Source organism: Macaca fascicularis, chromosome 13 (genome assembly GCF_037993035.2).
Source record: "Macaca fascicularis isolate 582-1 chromosome 13, T2T-MFA8v1.1".
Classification (NCBI taxonomy): Eukaryota; Metazoa; Chordata; class Mammalia; order Primates; family Cercopithecidae; genus Macaca; species Macaca fascicularis.
In genome coordinates, this window is record NC_088387.1 from 58,459,675 (window position 1) to 58,480,280 (window position 20,606).

A 20,606-nucleotide genomic window follows, 5' to 3' on the forward strand; every position below is an offset into this window, starting at 1 on the left:
AAATAAAAAAATTAGTTCTTCAGTTGCACTACCCACATTTAAGTGTTCAATAGCCACATGTTATCATATTGGACAGTACAGATACAGAACATTTCCATCTCAGACAGTTCTATTGGACAGTAGTGTTAAGGCCTGGACAAATGATCTAAGTATTGAATGGGTAGATTCAGGACATAATAATTAGTGTACACTGATTACAAGATAATGACAAATGCTTTAGCTTTTCTGATAGGCTTAAAAAGTACTATATGTCTAGAAAAATTTAATATACTTGTGATAAAAAGAATAATTATTAGTCATCTGTGGAATTGAAGTTGCATTAGTTCGAATAATAATTGTAACTGATATATTGAATCAAATATTCCTATATTAATTTAAATTATTTTTTACAATGTGATTTATTTTGTGTAATCATTCTTGTTTGTAGTTTAGGCCAATAGCTCTATTCATAAAGCTACAACATCAAATTTGTAGCAATTATAAACAGATCTTAATCTACTACTTGAATATATACTATCATTTTTGTGGATTCTAGTTTTTCCTCGTTTTTTGTCTAAACTAGTCTACCTTTACTCATGGAGGCAACTAGTTACCTTCTCAACTGGCATAAATTTTTATTTTTCAGAGATCTTTTACAAGGGTGAATTAGCATTTTTAGAATCATAGTACTTAAATTTGCCTTAGGTTACTATTTAAAAGGATGGAATTTTAAAAAATTATAGCTTATTTGCATAATAGTACATTTCAATCAGATTTTAAAACTTGAATGCAAAATATGCTCTAGAAAGTTTCAAACTTAGTACAACTCAAACTTGTAGTTTTTAATGCCATTACTCACGTTAAAAACAGGCTCAGAATTATTTGACTGGAGGGCAAGCCTGCCACCTATAGTAAGAGGCATGTCTCATGGCCTCCACCCTTACCCATCACACAGGGTAAATTGCAACATGTTGGGCATCTTAAAATATGCAGTGGAGCATCCCAATAGACAATTCTTTTTAGATAGGGTTTAATGAATTTTAATTTAATAGTAATTTTGTGTGTGTGTCTGATGAAGGGATGTCTGGAGAAGAATGTCCCTCACTATTATATTAATTCAACTCAGAAAGGGAGTTTTCATGATAAAATATATGTAAAATTACTTTTGTAATTTACAGTAATCTAATTGGTTAATTAGGCTGGTGTACTAATGAGTCTGCTTTTTTTTTTGAGATGGAGTCTTGCTCTGTCACTCAGGCTGGAGTGCAATGGCGCGGTCCCTGCTCACTGCAACCTCCGCCTCCTGGGTTGAAGCAATTCTCATGCCTCAGCCTCCCAAGTAGCTGGGATCACAAGTGCGCGTCACCATGCCTGGCTAATTTTTGTATTTTCAGTAGAGACGGAGTTTCACCTTGTTGGTCAGGCTGGTCTCAAACTCCTGACCTCGTGATCTGCCCACTTTGGCCTCCCAAAGGGCTGGGATTACAGGTGTGAGCCACCGCGCCCGGCCCGAGTCTGCTTTTAACATTTCTAACAGGACTTATCTTTTTTGGTTGTTCTATTATATTCTGTGCTTCATTTCTATGATTATAAAGATATTTCTAAAACAGACCTTATACTCTCAGCACATGCTTGATGTGATATATTTTCACAAGATAACTTCACCTCCACACTGCCCACAGGTCTAGGTTAGTCTTCACATATTTAAAGTCTTTGAGAGACCTCCTAACATTATCCGTTTACTTCTTCAGTTTCTAGTTAAGACTGTTAGCTAGTTCTTCTAAAAATCTATGTGTGTTCTATTTCAAAAGATCTGTTATAACAATAAATTAAAATGTTGATGTTTAAGCTACATTAGTAGCATAAGGAAATGACCCCCTTAGCCCTTTCAGTTAATTTTTTGTTAAATTTTTCTTAGTTATAAAGTAAGTAAACCACTTCAGTAGGCTCCCCAAGGGACCTCCTTTTGTGCACATATCCAGTATGGTGGTTCCAGAGATAACATGTCAGCTGACCGCAACATAATGCTCTATAACTCTTAGAAAAGGAGTGAAAAAGTTAATCAACATCTTCATGCTAACACATTTGGACTCTTAGTCTTTTAATTTGGCTACTCTTCTGCTAATGTACATTATTTCCTCCCAAGAAATGGTAAATTTAGGATTTGCGAATTTATTTTAGTTGTCATCCCTTACTGCTTTAAAAAGTGCAATTGTTTAAAAATGAGCCAGGCAACCACAGCAACGTAAGATTTCAGAGGATGCAATCTGAGGTTGGATCTTTCTATGTGTCAAACAATGAGGATTTGTAAGTTTTCATCATATACTGAAGCTTAGTTGATGTTGTCAGTCCAATGATCTGCACATTGTACCATTTAAAAACTAATTCCCCCCACCTATAAATTCAGAATAATTTTCTTTCTTACTTTGGAGGATAGTAGTTTATTTTATTTTTCAAGATCTTTACTTATTTTTTCTCCTGTTTTTATTTTTTAATTTTATTTTTGTTTTTTATTTCCATAGGTTTTTGGGGGAACAGGTGGTGGTTGGTTACATGAATAAGTTCTTTAGTGGTGATTTCTGAGATTTTGGTGCACCCATCACCTGAGCAGTATTCACTGTATCCTATTTGTAGTCTTTTATCCCTCACCCACCTCCCACCCTTTCCTCTGAGTCCCCAAAGTCCATTGTATCATTCTTACGCCTTTGCATCCTCACAGCAAACTCCCACTTATAAGTGAGAACATACAGTGTCTGGTTTTCCATTCCTGAGTTACTTCACTTAGAATAATGGTCTGCAATTCCATCCAAATTGTTGTGAATGCCATTATTTCATTCCTTGTTTTATGGCTGAGTAGTGTTCCATGGTATATATTTACCACAGTTTCTTTATTCACTTGTTGATTGATGGGCATTTGGGCTGGTTCCATATTTTTGCAATTGCGAACTGTGCTACTGCAAACATGCATGGGCAAGTATTTTTTTTCGTATAATGACTTCTTTTCATCTGGGTAGATACCCAGTAGTGGGATTGCTGGATCAAATGGTAGTTCTACTTTTAGTTATTTAAGGAATCTCCACACTGCTTTCCATAGTAGTTATACTAGTTTACATTCTCACCAGCAGTGTAAAAGTGTTTCCTTTTCACCACATCCCTGCCAAATCTATTATTTTTTAAATTTTTTGATTATGGCCATTCTTGCAGGAGTAAGGTGGTATCACATTGTGGTTTTGATTTGCATTTCCCTGATCATTAGGGATGTTGAGCATTTTTTCATGTTTGTTGGCCATTTGTATATCTTCTTTTGAAAATTGTCCCTTCATGTCCTTAGCCCACTTTTTTATGGGATTGTTTGTTTTTTTCTTACTGATTTGTTTGAGTTCATTGTTGATTCTGGATATTAGTCCTTTGTCACATGTATAGATTGTGAAGATTTTCTCTCACTCTGTGGGTTGTTTGTTTACTCTGCTGACTGTTCCTTTTGCTGTGCAAAAGCTCTTTAGTTTAATTAGGTCCCAGGTATTTATCTGTTTTTATTGCATTTGCTTTTGGGTTCTTGGTCATGAAATCCTTGCCTAAGCCAGTGTCTAGAGGGGTTTTTCCAATGTTGTCTTCTAGAATTTTTATAGTTTCAGATCTTAAGTATAAGTCCTTAATCCATCTTAAGTTGATTTTTGTATAAGGTGAGATATGAGGATCCAGTTTCATTCTATATGTGGCTTGCCAATTATCCCAGTACCATTTGTTGAATAGGATGTCCTTTCCCCACTGTATGTTTTTGTTTGCTTTGTCAGAGATCAGTGGGCTGTAAGTATTTGGGTTTATTTCTAGACTCTCTATTCTATTGCATTGGCCTATGTGCCTATTTTTATACCAGCACTATGCTGTTTTGGTAACTATGGCCTTGTACTATAGTTTGAAGTTGGGAAATGTGATGCCCCCAGATTTGTTCTTTTTGCTTAGTCTTGCTTTGGCTATGTGGGCTCTTTCTTGGTTCCATATGAATTTTAGGATTGTTTTTTCTAGTTCTATAAAGAATGATGGTGGTATTTGAAGGGAATTACATTGAATTTGTAGACTGCTTTTGGCAGTATGGCCATTTTCACAATATTGATTCTACTCATCTATAAGCATAGGATGTGTTTCCATTTGTTTGTATGATCTGTGATTTCTTTAAGCAGTGTTTTGTAGTTTTCCTTGTAGAGATCTGTCACCTCCTTGGTTAGGTATATTTCTAAGTATTTTTTTTTTCTTTTGCAGCTATTGTAAAAGGGGTTGAATTCTTGATTTTATTTTCAGCTTGGTAGCTGTTAGGCTACTGATAATGGCAGGGCTACTGATTTTTGTACATTAATTTTGTATCCTGAAGCTTTGCTGAATTAGTTTATCAGTTCTAGGAGCTTTTTGGAGGAGCCTTTAGGGTTTTCAAGGTAAACGATTGTATCGTCAGCAAACAGTGACACCTTGACTTCCTCTTTACCCATTTGGATGCCCTTGATGTGTTGCTCTTGTCTGATTGCTCTGACTGGGACTTCCAGTACTATGTTGAATAGAAGTGTTGAGAGTTAGCATCCTTGTCTTGTTCCTGCTCTGACTGGGACTTCCAGTACTATGTTGAATAAAAGTGTTGAGGGTCAGCATCCTTGTCTTGTTCCACTTCTCAGGGGAAATGCTTTCAACCTTTCTCCATTCAGTATTATGTTGGCTGTGGGTTTGTCATAGATGGCTTTTATTACATTAAGGTGTGTCCTTTCTATGCCAATTTTGCTGAGGGTTTTGTCAAATGCTTTTTCTGCATTTATTGAGATGATCATGTGATTTTTGTTTTTAATTCTGTTTATGCGGTGTATCACATTTATTGAATTTAGTATGTTAAATTATTCCTGCATCCCTGGTATGAAACCCACTTGATCATGGTGGATTATCTTGTTATATGTTGTTGGATTCAGTTAGCTAGTATTTTGTTAAGCATTTTTGCATCTATATTCATCAGGGATATTGGTCGGTAGTTTTCTTTTTTTCATTATGTCCTTACCTGGTTTTGGTATTAGGGTGATACTGGCTTCATAGAATGATTTAGGGAGGATTTCCTCTTTATCTTGTAGAATAGTGTCAATAGGATTGGTACCAATTCTCTTTGAATATCTGATAGAATTCAGTTGTGAATTTGTCTGGTCCTGGACTTTTTTTGTTGGCAACTTTTTATATTATCATTTCAATCTTGCTGCCTGTTACTGGTCTGTTCAGAGTTTCTATTTCTTCCTGGTTTTATCTAGGAAGGTTGTGTATTTCCAGGAATTTATCCATCTCTTCTAGATTTTCTAGTTTATGGGCATAAAGGTGTTCATAGTAGCTTGAATGATTTTTTGTTGTTGTTGTTATTTCTGTGGTATTGGTTGTAATATCTCCCTTTTGAACTTATTTTGATCATCTCTCTTCTTTTCTTGGTTAATCTTGCCAACGGTCTGTCAATTTTATTTAACTTTTCAAGGAACTGGCTTTTTGTTTCATTTATCTTGTGTGTTTTTGTTGTTGTTGTTTGTTTCAATTTCATTTAGTTCTGCTCTGATCTTTGTTATTTCTTTTCTTCTTCTGGGTTTGGGTTTGGTTTGTTCTTGTTTCTCTAGTTCCTTGAGGTGTGATCTTAGACTGTCTATGCTCTTTCAGACATTTTGATGTATGCATTTAAGGCTATGAACTTTCCTCTTAGCATCATCTTTGCTGTATCCCAGAGGTTTTGATAGGCTGTGTCATTATTATGGTTCAGTTCAAATAATTTTTACATTTCCAGCTTGATTTCATTGTTGACCCAACAATCATTCAGGAGCAGGTTATTTAATTTCCATGTATTTGCATGGTTCTGAGGGTTCCTTTTGGAGTTTTATTCTACTGTGGTCTGAGAGAGTACTTGATATAATTTCGGTTTTCTTAAATTTACTGAGACTTGTTTTGTGGCCTATCCTATGATCTGTCTTGGAGAAAGTTCCATATGCTGATGAATAGAATGTATATTCTGCAGTTGTTGGATGGAATATTTTGTAAATATCTGTTAAATCCATTTTTTCTAGGGTATAGCTTAAATCCATTGTTTCTTTGTTGACTTGGTCTTGATGACCTGTCTAGTGCTGTCAGTGGAGTATTGAAGTCCCCTGCTATTACTGTGTTGCTGTCTATCTCATTTCTTACGTCTAATAGTAGTTGTTTTATAAATTTGGGAGCTCCAGTGTTAGGTGCATATATGTTTAGGATTGTGATATTTTCCTCTTGGACAAGTCATTTTATCATTATATAATGTCACTCTTTGTCTCTTCTGTGCTGTGTCTGCACTCCCAATTCACCCCCTCCCTTGAGTTCTGTCCAGCAAACTTCACATTCACATTCGGTTGAAATTGTTACAAAGTTGAGCTGGAAGTTTCTTTCTCCCTGTTGTCTTTTCCCAGGGAACGCTTCCCAAGGACCTCTGCAAGACAAAAGTCAGAAATGGCTTCTGTGGGGACTGAGAGCCCATAGTTTCTCTTCCCACTGCTTCTTCTACCCTTGTGTTTCACTTGGCTCTCTAAAATTGTCTCAGCTCCAGGTAAAGTGAGATTCTTCTCCTGTGATCTGGACGTTCAGGTTCCCCATTGAGGGTGTGTGTTCAGGGGTGGATGATCCCCCTTTCCCACTTTCACACTTTGGGCACTCACAGTTTCGGGGCTGTTTCCCAGGGCCTGCAGGAGCAATCTGCTTCATTCAGAGGGTCTGTGGATTCTTTTGGCTTTTCTGTTAAGTTCCTGTGGTAGTTCTTGGAGCAAAAGTTCATGATATGTGTCCCCACGTGCTGCTCTGTCTGTCTGAGTGGGAGCTTTAGTTTAGTCCTGCCTCCTATCCACCATTTTCCTTCTACCTCCCAGAATGGTTTTCAAATCAAGACTTAATCTATACATAGGTTCAGGATAAAGATTATCTTTTAAAGTTTTTTTCAGACAGTGCCTATCTCTAGTTTGGGATACATTAAAAGGTATGAGATATACAGTTTTAGTTTTACCAGCTATTCAATATATTTCTCACTTTTATTTTTTTGGTCTCCTAAAATCATTTCACTAAAAGTGTTTAATAATTTTCTGCTTTGAATTTCTTAAACCATTATAAATCTGTTCCTAGAGAATAATAGTTTTAACAGTAATATACTATTAAATTGTTCATCAGTCTGGTGGAATTTTTGAATTTAATAAAGTATTATGGTTTAAGTCACATTCATGTTTGTAGATTATCATGCAATTAGTTTAAAACAGTATTATCATTAACTGTAGATGTGACTTCATATATGTTCATTTTGGATTAAATTATTTGAATTGTGCATGTAAATTTAGCTATAAAAGTATATAACATAATCAGCTGTACCATGGTTTCCATCCATAACAATTCTGCATTTTCAGGCACAACCTTAAAAGGCCAACAAAAGATAGTTTCCTTTTTAAATGCCTGTGGTAAATTATTTGACAGGCTATGTAAAAGTATGAATTATTTTCCAAGCCTATCACAGATAAATTGTGACCTTATGAAACTCATTTGATCACAACTCCCTTAATTGTAGAACTTGATTTTTCTTTTTGTCAAATTATGTGAAACTCAATTTGCTTTTCTCATAAAATAATAATAGACAAACCATGTTTTCAAGTTATAACTAATAATAGTAGCATATTATTTATACAGAACTCATCACACAGTATTTATTGATTTCAAGCATTGTGGGAAGAACTGTGGGAGTCACTAAAGAAATGTAAGGCATGGGCTGGGTCCACAGCATAACCTAGTCAAGGAAAATAGACACATGAAATCACTAGGACACTAATGAGTGCTAAATTGTATGACACTGAGTAAAAAGATGGTAGAAGTTTAGAGAAAGCATAGCATAAAATAAGAAAAAAGTTGTGGAGAATTTATAACTTTACTTAGACCTGAAAAGCTGTGTAAAATTTGGTTAAGCCAAAAGGAAAAGTATTCCATAAAAAGGGAATTATATTAACTGAGACTTAAATAGGGTGTGTACATAGTAGTGACGAGGTGAGCCCATTTAGAAATACATGGTTCATGTTGAAGAATGAAAGGGCTAGAAAGGCACCTTGGAACTTCCTTGTCGGGGACTTTGAATGTTATGTTAAGGAATTGGCACATTGTCCTGTAACACTATAAACACTTTCATATTGGGGAGTACCATATTAAAATTAGACTTATAGAAAGATTAGACTGGCAGTGGGATGTAGGGTAACATGTGAGAACCAGAGGCCCTGAAATCATTTCAAATGATAAGTACAGTGAGGTTAAGGTGCAGAGGGTTTTGAAAGCCAGAAACATTTAGAATGACAGGTAAAAAAGCTAGTTTTGACTCTGTTACATGTGAAGTGACCAGAGATAATCAAATGATGGTATTATTGGAAGTATTGAACTGGAGTGAAAGGTTGGAGTTGAAAATTTGGGAGGAGATAACCTCCCAAATCACCTAAGAGGAGGTGATATTAAAATCATCTAAGAGGGTGCCCTCAAGAAGGAGGAGGTGAATATCTTGGGAGAAGAGCTAGAGCCAAGGATCTTCTCATTTGGAGGACAAGAGAGGAAAATTAAGCCAACAGAAGAAACAGAAAGAGCAATTAGAGTAATGAGGAACTGTGGAGAAGTTTATTTCCCTAAAAATTAGAGGGTTTAGAAGTCAGAGGGCTTGAAAAAAGGCTTAACTTATATTTTGATTCCTGTTTTAATATTTAACTACTTATAAGTCTCAATGTTGTTATTATTAAGCTGTCTATCAACAGGCATTTGTTGAGGCTCAACAAGAAACCCATCTTTATGTTAGGGACTAGTGAAAATATTAGATGGAAATTTGAAATATATTTGGGAAATGAAACTAATGTATAAAATATTAAAGGATAATTTGATATTAAATGTTATATTTGTTGATGCAGTATCTAAAGTTTAATATCTAAAGTACAGTATCTTAAGTTCAGAGATTGTTGCTGATTAAAGTAGTTGATTAAGGTTTCATAAAGGAGACCGGACATAGCTGGACTTTGAAGGAAGGACATACTTTAGGCAAGTAGAAAGGGAAAGGACAACACTCCTAGTCAGGGGAAATGTACCATCAAAGAAAAACTGTCTTTCAATAAGTACAAATTAAGGGCTAGAAAGGTAGTCTGAAAAGATTGCTCCACAGTTGTGTATTTGATTTCCTTTTTTGACGTACTCTAAAACTGTTTTGTTGCAGGGTTGAGCTAGGTTCACTATTATGATAAACAAATAAATAATACTGTCTAGGGGCTACTGAACTTAGCCAGTATGTGGCAGCTTACCACTTAAAAAAAAAGTATTTACTGGTTTTCTTTAAAATTATAAAAATAACAGACATGCTTAAGGCAGAAAATTTGGAAGACACAGAAAAGCCCAAAGGGACATAAATCATCTAATTCAGCCACTCAATATTACCCACTTTTCACCATTTGATATTTATCCTTTTACTGTGCAGACATTTACTTACAAGTATTTGCTTAAAAGATTATATACTTGATATACATATAATGTACATATGGCCTAATTATTTTAATACATAGTATTTGAACTTGCATTCGTACATTACATATATTCCTTTTCATGTGTCATAAAATAAACACATGAACCCAACACTGAACTAATGAATTAGATTATTACCAATATTGTTGAATCTGCCTATTATTCTTCCTCCACCCAGTTCCCCCATCCCTCTCAGATACAGATGGTTTTAAAGAGCTTTTCCTACCAAGCATTAAAATGTGCAAATTAAAATAGCAGTGAGATACTATTTTTTCCACTCAGCAGATAAGCAAATATTTAACAGCCTCAGATATTAGTGGTAAGTTTATAGGAAAATGAGCATTTTCATAAATCACTGGTTAGAGTGTACAATTGCCAATTGGAGGGCAATTCTATTGTTATGTATACTAGAGAAACATTCACATAAATGTCCAATTAAAGTAAATGTTTAAAATTGAGAACTATCTTATGTCTGCCAATTAGTGCAGAACCTTTTATGTATACTGTGATTCCATTTATGTAACATAAATTTTCTAATTTGCCATGGATATGTATTTATGTGTGTAAAATTATTCAAAAATGCACTGGAAGACACAATTCTAGTTACCTCTGATATCTTGTAATTGGATATTCTTCAATTCTGTATGTATTTATTTAAGTTCTATATTACCTGAATATACTTTTTTTATTTAAAATTTATATAGCATTTTCTATGTGCCAGGCAATCTTTAAGTATTTTATAAATATTAACTCATTTTCATTTCTCATAGAACAAATATTAACTCATTGTACTCCTCACAGCCCTATGAGATAGCTATTATATCTCCATTTAATAGATGAGAAAACAGAAATACAGATTAAGTACACAACTAGTAAGTCATACCAGGATTCAAACTCAAACAAGGTGGCTTCAAAGTTCATGCCCTTAGTGACTGTATATCATACTGTTTTTCAGCAAACATAATTACAGAAAAATATTCAAATAAAAATACCTTCAATCACAGTGAGATATGGAACACACATAGGTCTTCCCATTAAACGTGGGTAATTAAAGCTATATGATTATTCTCACTTCCTCTTATAACTTCACTAAATTATAGTAATGGAATGGGAAAAAAGATATAAAGTCATGAGGACAAAGAGAATAAAAAGGCTGTGAAAACAGGAGATATCAGTATTTGGAAGTTGCAAACCAGATGGCTATGTGGTACCTGACTTTGCAGACCACAGGCTTTCCTGAAATATCAGTGGTTGTAGCAAAAGACACTAATGGGGAGTAAAAGCTTTGTACTATAGAACCCCAGAAAGGCACAACTATTGGGATGACCAGGTGCATTAGGAGGTAGAATTTAAAATAAGGGGATATGTTGAAAGTTTGTATAAAGAGAAAATGAGATGGAATAATTTTTGGGAGACACCAACCCACGTGGTTTCTGGACTTGAAAACACTAAGCACATTCAAAAGTAAACATGAGGTGGCTAGACTGAAAATAAGGTGATTAATTGATTCTGTACCCAGAATAGTGAGGTTTTTCCCAACTCCTTTCCTGCTCCAGAAGCTAGGCTTATGTCTCCATGTTACTTGCTTAGAGGATCCTCCTCTGGAAAAATAGATTATGCTTCCCAGAGTAGAACGTAGACATACTGGTACTTGGCAGTTCTCTCTGAAAAGGTAGCTGTGCCAACTCACCTCCTTACAGTGAGGCCCAAGTTAACAAGCCTACCCACGTAAATCAACTTTCTAACCACCTTTAAATATAACCAGAGAGCCAGAGATCACCATACTTTTGTGGAAATTCTCCATCTGTAAATCTCAGATCTATAAGTCTAAGGCTTCAGAAAATAGAATCAGGGACAGTGCCGTAAACGGAACTAAATTTAGAGAATTAAAATGCATATCCACAAAAAAATAAGAGAAGATGTTGCATCCTATAAACAAGAATGGTATGCTGTTTTTAACAAGGAATAATTGGCCGGGCACGACGGCTCATGCCTGTAATCCTAGACTTTGAGGGGCCGAGGCGGGTGGATCACCTGAGGTCAGGAGTTCCAGACCAGCCTGGCCAACATGGCAAAACCGTGTCTCTACTGAAAATGCAAAAATCAGCCAGGCATGGTGGCATGTACCTGTAATCCCAGCTACTTGGGAGGCTGAGGTAGGAGAATTGCTTGAATCCAGGAGGCAAAGGTTGTAGCAAGCCAAGATCGCACCACTGTACTCCAGCCTGGGAGACAGAGCTAGACTACCTCTCAAAAAAAAAAAAAAAAAAAAAAGTAATAATCAGGAAAAAGGGAAAGGAATTCTTGCCAAGTTAAGAACATGACAGCATAAATAGAAAAATTAATAAATTTGAAAGATAAAGTTGAAATATCCCTATAATGTGGAACAGAATGACAAAGGTGATAGGAGATAAAACAAAATTAGAGTATTAGGCCAGAAGATTTAATATCTAACTAATAATAGAAAACAGAAGGGAAAAATCAAAGACATAATAAAAGAAAATTTCCCAGAACTGAAGGCATGTCTGTAGTTTGAAAGGACCCAATGATTGAAAAAAGATTAATAGGCATGTTTTGTGAATTTTAGAAAAGGCATTTTTGTTAATTTTAGGAAATCAAAGAGAGATAAAAAGAAGATCCAAAAAATTTATAGTGTTTAAAAAAAAACAAAAGAAAAAACAGCAAGATACATACAAGAGATTGGGAATCAGTATTATGTCAGATTTCTTAACAGCAACACGAGGAGTTAGAATACAATGAGGCCTTCGAAATTCAGAAAGAAAATGATTTTTAGCCTATAATTCTATATCTAAAATTCTGAATTGTCATTCAAGCCAGACACTTCAGACTTATTAGCTCTCCAAAAAATTTACCTGCCAAGAACTTTTCTCAGGAAGTTATTGAAAGATGTGATGCCCTAAAGCCATAGAGTAAACAAGATTCTTAGGAATCAAGAAACAGTGATTTTCATACAGGAAAGAGGTGAAACAAAGTTTTAGAATGACTGTGCCTTAGTCTCAGAGAGCAGCTAGTCCAAAGTGGGGCAGGGAATGGGAGGTTCCAGGAAGGATGTTGAAGAGATGGAAACCAACTGATAGATCATTTAATATAAGATAATTAATAAGAGATAATAAGAGATATGAGAAATCCTCATTTATGATAATAGGAAGTCAATAGGTAATGACTAAATCAAGAAATAGCATATATTGAGGACACTACTCATTGCCTGTCCATCATCCATTTTTCCTTATGAACTGACAATATAACCAATTACAATATAACCAATTAAAAATTCTTAGCTTTCCTATTCCCCTTCCAGCTACAGTTGGCCATATGAAAGCACTTCTTGCTTTGCTAAGCAGAGGTCACTGGTGGGACTTCCAAGAATTGGGTTATAACTTCTCAGCTTCTGCTCTTTGCCTTCTTTTAAAAGTCTGAATCTGAGACATGATCCAGAAAGGGTAGGGGCAGCTTGTGACCATTCATTCACTCAATGCGTATTTTTTTACTACCAACAATATGCCAGATAGTACTCTAGGTGCTGGGGATAGCAGTGAACAAAAGGGACAAAAGTGACCAATATCCCTGTTCTCATGTAGCTTATGTTCTAAAAGAGGAGAGTCAAGAAAAGATGAATAAGGAAAATATATAGTATGTAAGAGACTGAAACTGCTAGAGAAAAATAAAAGCAAGAAAGAAAGCGTGATGGGGGATGGTAGGGCAGGATGGGCCTCATATTTGGTGGCCAGGAAAGGCCTTACTGAAGTATCCCCAGATTGAGATTAAGATATGAAGGAAGTGAGGGAGTAAGCCATGGAAGATACTGGGGAAGAGCGTTCCAGGTACAGGGAACGACAGGTACAAAGGCCCTGAGATGGGAGTATACCTGGCATGTTTGAAGAATAGCAGGGAGTTGATATGAGTGGGGTGAAATGAGCAAGAAGAGTAGTAGGAACGGAGGTCAGAAAGGAAATATGACACTAGTTATATGTCTTCTAGGCCATCCAGAGGGCTTGGCTTTTACTCTAAATGAGAAGAGAAGCTCTTGAAGACTTTTGAGTGGAGAAATATGATTCAATTTATTTTTTAATTGGATCACTGTAGCTATTGATGGGAATAGATTGAAGAGAGTGAGAAAGCAGGGAGATGACTTAGAAGACTGTTGCCATGGTCCAAGGTAAGGTGTGATGGTGGCTTTGACTGGATGATAGCAGTGGAGTGGTGAGAAATGGCCAGATTCCGAGTATATTTTGAGTGTTGAGGCATCAGAATTTGCCGATGAGTCAAATGTGGAGTATAGAGGAAATTTCTGAGGAACTGGAAGAATGGAGTTGTCATTTACTGATGTGGGGAAGATTGAGAAGAGATATTTTTGAGGGACATATCAGAAGTACAATTTTGGACATGATATGTTTGAAATGCCCATTAGATAGCCAATTGGAGAAGTAAAATAGATTGTTGATTATTGGAATTTGTAGTTCAGGGAAAGATTTGGCCCAGATGTATCAATTTGAGTGGCAGCAGCACAGATAGCATTAAAAGCCAAAAGACTGGTGAAGATCACCAAAGGAGTGGGTGTAGACAGAGAAGCAGAGGAGACTGAAGAGCTGAGCCCTGGATTCCACCAACATTTTAAGATTGGAGAGATGGAGAAAAGGGAAGGTGAAGAAAGGAGACAGAATGGAGTAGCTAGAGAAGTAGAGCACAATGAAGGGAGTGTGGTGTCCTGGAACCAAGTTTCAAGAATAAAGTGGAGTGTTACTAGTATGCCAAGATACCTGTAACAAGATGCTAGTCATTGGCCACTGCATGGAGGAGCATGCAGGTCATTCATGATCTGGATAAAAGCAGTTTCAATGGAAGGTGATGGTAGATGCCTGATTGGAAAGTATTTTTTAAAAAACTTTAATTTTAGGTTCAAGAGTACATGTGCAGGTTTGTTATATAGGTAAACATGTGTCATGGGGATTTGTTGTACAGATTATTTTGTCATCCTGGTACTAAGCTGAGTACCCAGTAGTGATTTCTTTTGCTCCTCTCCCACGTCTCACACTCCATCCTCAGGTAGGCCCCAGTGTCTATTGTTCCCCTCTTTGTGTCCTTGTGTTCTCATCATTTAGCTCCCACTTACAAGTGAGAACATGTGGTATTTGGTTTTCTGTTCCTGCATTAGTTTGCTAAGGATAATGGCCTCCAGCACCATCCATGTTCCTGGAAAGAACATGGTCTTATTACTTTTTATGGCTGCATAGTATTCCATGGTGTATATGTACCATTTTTTCTTTATCCGGTCTCCCACTGATGGGCATCTAGGTTGATTCCATGTCTTTGCTATTATGAATAGTGCTGCAGTGAATATATGCATGCATGTGTCTTTATGATAGAACTATTTATATTCCTTTGGGTATATCCCAGTAATGGGATTGCTGGGTCAAATGGTATTTCTGTCTTTAGGACTTTGAGGAATCTCCATGCTGATTTCCCAGTGGTTGAACTAATTTACACTCCCATCAACAGTGTATAAGCATTCCTTTTCTCTGTAACCTCACCAGCATCTGTTATGTTTTGACTTTTTAGTAATAGCCATTCTGACTGGTGTGGGATGATATCTCATTGTGGTTTTGATTTGCATTTCTCTAGAGCTCAGTGATACTGAGGTTTTTCTCATATGGTTGTTGGCTGCATGTATATCTTTTTTTTTGAAAAGTGTCAGTTCATGTCCTTTGCCCACTTTTTAATGGGGATTTTTTTCCTTGTATTTAAGAGAAAATGGGAGGAGAGAAATTAGGGGCTTATAACAAAGGGTTAATGTTGTAAAGGAAAATGGAGAAATAGGGTAGGAGCTTGACAGAGAAATGGAGTCAAAAGAGGTTTAATTTTTTCTTTCTTTTTTAGATGAGAGAAATAACAGATGTTGGTATGCTAATGGGAATGATCCAATGGAAAGGGGGAAATCAGTGCAGAGAAAGGGGAGCATTAATTGCTGGAGCTGTTAGCAAGAAAGAAGGAGAGAGACAGACAGAAAGAAAAACATACCTGCTAAGGGGGAAGAGAATAGAAAGTAGGTACCTGGTATCTGATGACATCATGGAGATGCTTTATAATCCTGGACTGCTCAACTTCATATTTCTTCCTAAGTGAGAATAACAACCCCTATTTGGTTAACTAATGAGTTTTCAGGTTTGTATTACATATGCAAGAATGCGTTTCTAACTAACGTATCATGTTATTTAGAAGTGTGAGGTAGCAACAGAAGAAGCTGCTAAGAGAATTGAAACTGATTATCTTTGAGACTGGGATGACAGGCTGTGGGGTAGAGGTAAGACAGTAAACAGCTGTTCTAATTCCAAGTATTCTCTGACATTTTAACAATTTATACATGCATTCCTTTAATTGAAATCCTTTTCAATAATGCTCAGTGTCAGTTTAGGTCTTCTAAGAAGCAGATGGCAAGATAGTACTAGCCATGTGAGAGATTTGTGGGGGAGATGTGAAAGATGATGAAGAAGGGAGCAGGAGTAGGTGGGGAGAGCTTTTAGACTATGATGCTAGTCTGAAACATGTGAAAGGAGAGAGAAGGAAGGAGGGTTGGATAGAAAGAGGTGCAGGTTGAAGCATGGTGCTGAGAAAGTTTCAGCCAGGCCAAATGTTATTCGTTAGAGGAATCCCCTGTTGGACAGGATTGGGCTGTCCCTAGTACCCCGTGATGCTCAGTCGTTGGCTGGTAGCCACCCAGGGAAAGTGTGGCTTCTCTCTGTCAACTATACTGCCAGCCTCAGTTCCTCTTGAAGGAGTTCTGAGTGGTACACAGCCATAGCCATTACACTCACGAAGATTTACGTTAAAATAAAGGATGTGTGTATGTTTGTGTATACACACAACATTGTATCCGAGGAATCTTAAATGTTCAGCTAGTGAGTTTAATATCATGCCCTTGATAATTAGTCTGTCTTGGGCAAAAATTTTTTTTTTTTTTTTTTTTTTGGAGATGGATTCTCGCTCTGTCGCCCAGGCTGGAGTGCAGTGGCGCAATCCCTGCTCAATGCAACCTCTGTCTCCTGGGTTCAAGCAGTTCTCTTGCCTCAGCTGGGAAGGCAAGAGAAGCTGAGTAGCTGGGACTACAGGCATGCACCACCACGTCTAATTTTTTATTTTTACTAGAGACGGGGTTTCTCCATGTTGGCCAGGGTGGTCTTGAACTCCTGACCTCATGATCCACCTGCCTTGGCCTCCCAAAGTGCTGAGATTACAGGCCTGAGCCACCATGCCTGGCATTTTCTTATGTTTGTTTGTTTGTTTTTTTGAGATGGGGTCTGCCTCTGTTGCCCAGGATGGAGTGCAATCTCAGCTCACTGCAACCTCTGCCTCCCGGGTTCAAGTGATTCTCCTGCCTAAGCCTCCTGAGCAGCTGGGATTATAAGTGTGTGCCACCACGCCCGACTTATTTGTGTATTTTTAGTAGAGATGGGGTTTCCCCATGCTGGCCAGGCTGGTCTCGAACTCCTGACCTCAGGTGATCTGTCTGCCTCGGCCTCCCAAAGTGCTGGGATTACGGGTGTGAGCCACCACTGGGCCTTGGGCAAAAATTTTATTCCTTCCCAAGAAAAACAAGAAATTTACATTGTATCTTGACTACTTCAATCCAAAATTCAGTGACCTATGATAATTGACTGATACATTGTTTATGCTTAAGAATACAGTAGAATATTTACCCTATTTTGCAACATGGTTATGACACAAAGAAACACTTGGTCTTCTTTTTAATAATATATCTTTGATCATCAATCAACATTTCCTTCCTGTTCTCTTCATAAATGTTTCTTTCTTTGCTTTTATTAATTGTTTTCCTTTTAAAACATTTCTTTAAAGAAACTCTTAATTTCCTGGTTCCACTGTTGGCATTCATGACTAATAATGTCTTGGAAGCTTCCATGTATTTTGCTACAAAGGAAGCCAGTTCAGGACTATTAATTTTTCTCTTATTTATTCAGTTATAGTTAATCATATTTGTCAAGCTAAGTGAGTTCAAAATCTGAATAATCTAACTCCTCTCTTGTTGTTTTTCATATGTCTTTTACAAACACATACCAAATATTTATCTAGCTTTTAAAGGGAGGGTAAAGTTGTACTTCCATAGTTAGCTAATGAGAAGACTTTTAATATATTATATTTAAATACTGGTACTGATTTTTTAATGAGGTTTTATCAGTTTTATAGAAACTTAAAAAGTGACTTATTTTAAATTTATAACTTTGTATTAAATGTACAAGTTAGAATGTGATATAAGTGTATGTATAAACTAAGCATCTAAGGTTAAGTGGGAAAACACAGCAAATTTATATTCATGATATTTGAGAATATTATGTTACATATATGTCAATGTAACTAATAGAGAAAACACATTAGGTACTTTTGCCAAATTGTTACTTATATGTCCCTTAGTTTTTTTTAATAAAGTGTTTTTTTAAAATAAAAATATTAACTTAACAGATAAACTACTTAACAAGTGACTGTGAAATGAAAAGCAGTTATAACTACTCATAAAATAGTATTGTATATAAAATGTTCACAGTGGCTGTCCACAGTGAAGAAGTACCTGTCCTTTGGTAGTCCCATTGGTCTTAGTGGAATCCTAGGTTGAATTGTGAGGCCCCACTAAGCATATAAATTGCTCTAGTTTTGTGTTCATCATTCTCCCATAATAGAACAGTCCCTTGTTTTATCTGATGCCAAGTCTTCCACCTAGACCTAAAGTTCCCAAACTATGCACAGAGGCATACAGTGAATTCATAGGCATGCTGCAGGATATTTTTTAAAGTCTCAAGGAAAACACAGAGACTACTGTCGAAGATACAAACTATTAGCTCCAGATAGTTCAGAGTTTCAATGTTAGTTTATGTTACATTCCTTTTCAGGTTGTGATAGCTATTTGAAGCCGGGCTTTCAGGGCTTGCTGTGATAAAAAGCAACTACTACACAATAATTAGCATAGAACAGGCATTAGGGTGAGGATGTCTAATTTGATTTCAACATTTGACAAGTTTTGTGGTGCCTGCCTTCTTGTATGTAGTACATACAACTTGTTAGTAAGTAATTGTAGTTATTTAGGAATGAAATAAAAATCTTTTTAATATATTGACCTCCAGTCCCATCCATGTTGCTACAAAATGGATGATTTCATTCTTTTTTATGGCTGAATAATATTCCATTGGTTATAAACACCACATTTTCTTTATTCATTGCTCTGTTGATAGGCATTTACATTGATTGATTCCATATCTTTGCTGTTATGAATAGTGCTATGATAAACATGTGAGTGCAGCTATCCCTTTGATATAAATATATTTCTTTTCCTTTGGATAGATACCAAGTAGTAGGATTTCTGGATTGTATGGTAGATCTCCTTTTGTTTTGCTTTTCTTCTTTTTTTTGCAACAGAATCTTGCTCTGTTGCTCAGGCTGGAGTACAGTGGCGTGATCTCACCTCACTGCAACCCCCCCCTCCCAAGTTCAAGCCATTCTCTTGCCTCAGCCTCCTGAGTAGCTGGGACTACAGGCGCATGGCACCACTTCTGGCTAATTTTTTGTCTTTTTGTAGACACAGGGTTTCACTTGTTGGCCAAGCTGTTCTCAAACTCCTGACCCCCAGTGATCCGCCCACCTCAGCCTCCCAAAGTGCTGGGATTACAGGCGTAAGCCACCATGCCAGGCCTCTTTTAGGTTTTTGATAAATCTCCATACTATTTTCCATAGTGGTTGTACTAACTTACATTCCAACCAACAGTATGTAAGAGTTTCCTTTGCTTTCTTGGCAGCATGTTATTTTTTTTTCTTTTAAATAATAGCCATTCTAACTGGGGTGAGATGAAATCACATTGTGGTTTTAGTCATATACCTGTTGGCTATATGTGTGTCTTTTGAGAAATGTCTGTTCATGGACTTTGCTCATTTTTTTAAATGAGATTTTTTTTTTTTTAAACTGTTGAGATGTCTGAATTCCTTGTATATGGTATTAGTCCCCTATTCGATGAGTAATTTGCAAACATTTTTTCCCATGTAAGAGGTTGTTTCTTCACTTTGTTGATTGTTTCTTTTGCTGTGCAGAAGCATTTAAATGTAATATACTCTCATTTGTCTATATTTGTTTTTGTTTTCTGTGCTTTTGAGGTCTTAGCCATAATACCTTTGCCTAAACCAATGTCCTGAAGAGTTTTCCCTAGAACTACTACTACTTCTAGTAGTTTTACACTTTTGGGTTTAATCCATCCTGAGTTGACTTCTGTATATTGTGAGAGATAGGGGTCCAGTTTCATTCTTCTAGAAGAATAAGTGGTTATCATTTATTGAAGAGGGTTTTCTTTCCCCAGTGTATGTTCTTGAGGGCTTTGGAGAAGATCAATTGGCTATAAATATGTGGATTTATCTCTGTGTCTCTAGTATGTTTCATTGATCTATGTGTCTGTTTTTATATGAATATCATGCTGTTTTGGTTTCTATATCCTTGTAATATGTTTTGAAGTCAGGTAGTGTGATGCCTTCAGTTTTGTTCTTTTTGGTCAGGATTGCTTCAGCTGTTTGGATTCTTTTTTGGTTCCATACAAATTTTAGGATTATTTTTTCTATGTCTGTGAAAAGTGGCATTGGTATTTTGATAGGTATTATATTCAATCTCTAGATTGCTTTGGATAGTATGGTCATTTTAACTATGTTAATTCTTTTAATCCATGAGCATCGTATTTTCTTTTCACTTGTTTGTGTCCTCTTCAATTTCTTTCATCAATGTTTTATAGTTTTTTTTGTTAGAGATCTTTCACTAAATTGGTTAAATTTATTCCTAAGTATTTTATTTTAATTTTTGTAGTTACTGTAAATGAGATTGTCTTTCTGATTTCTTCCTCAGCTAATTCATTATTGTTGTATACTGATTTTTACATGTATGCTGATCAGTGTACTGTTGATTTTTATATGCTGATTTTTGTATGCTGCAACTGAATTTGCTTATCAGTTCTAAGAGTTTTCTGGTGTAGTGTTTTGGTTTTTCTAGATATAAAATCATGTCATCTGCAAAGAGGGACAGTTTGAAA

At 36.3% G+C, this 20,606-nt stretch overlaps 1 protein-coding gene across 17 annotated transcripts in view; it reads left to right on the plus strand.

The window, feature by feature from the left end:
- Positions 1-20,606, plus strand: part of WDPCP (WD repeat containing planar cell polarity effector) — a 487,362-nt gene that overhangs the window by 110,869 nt on the left and 355,887 nt on the right. The gene's annotated exons all lie outside the window — the stretch shown is intronic.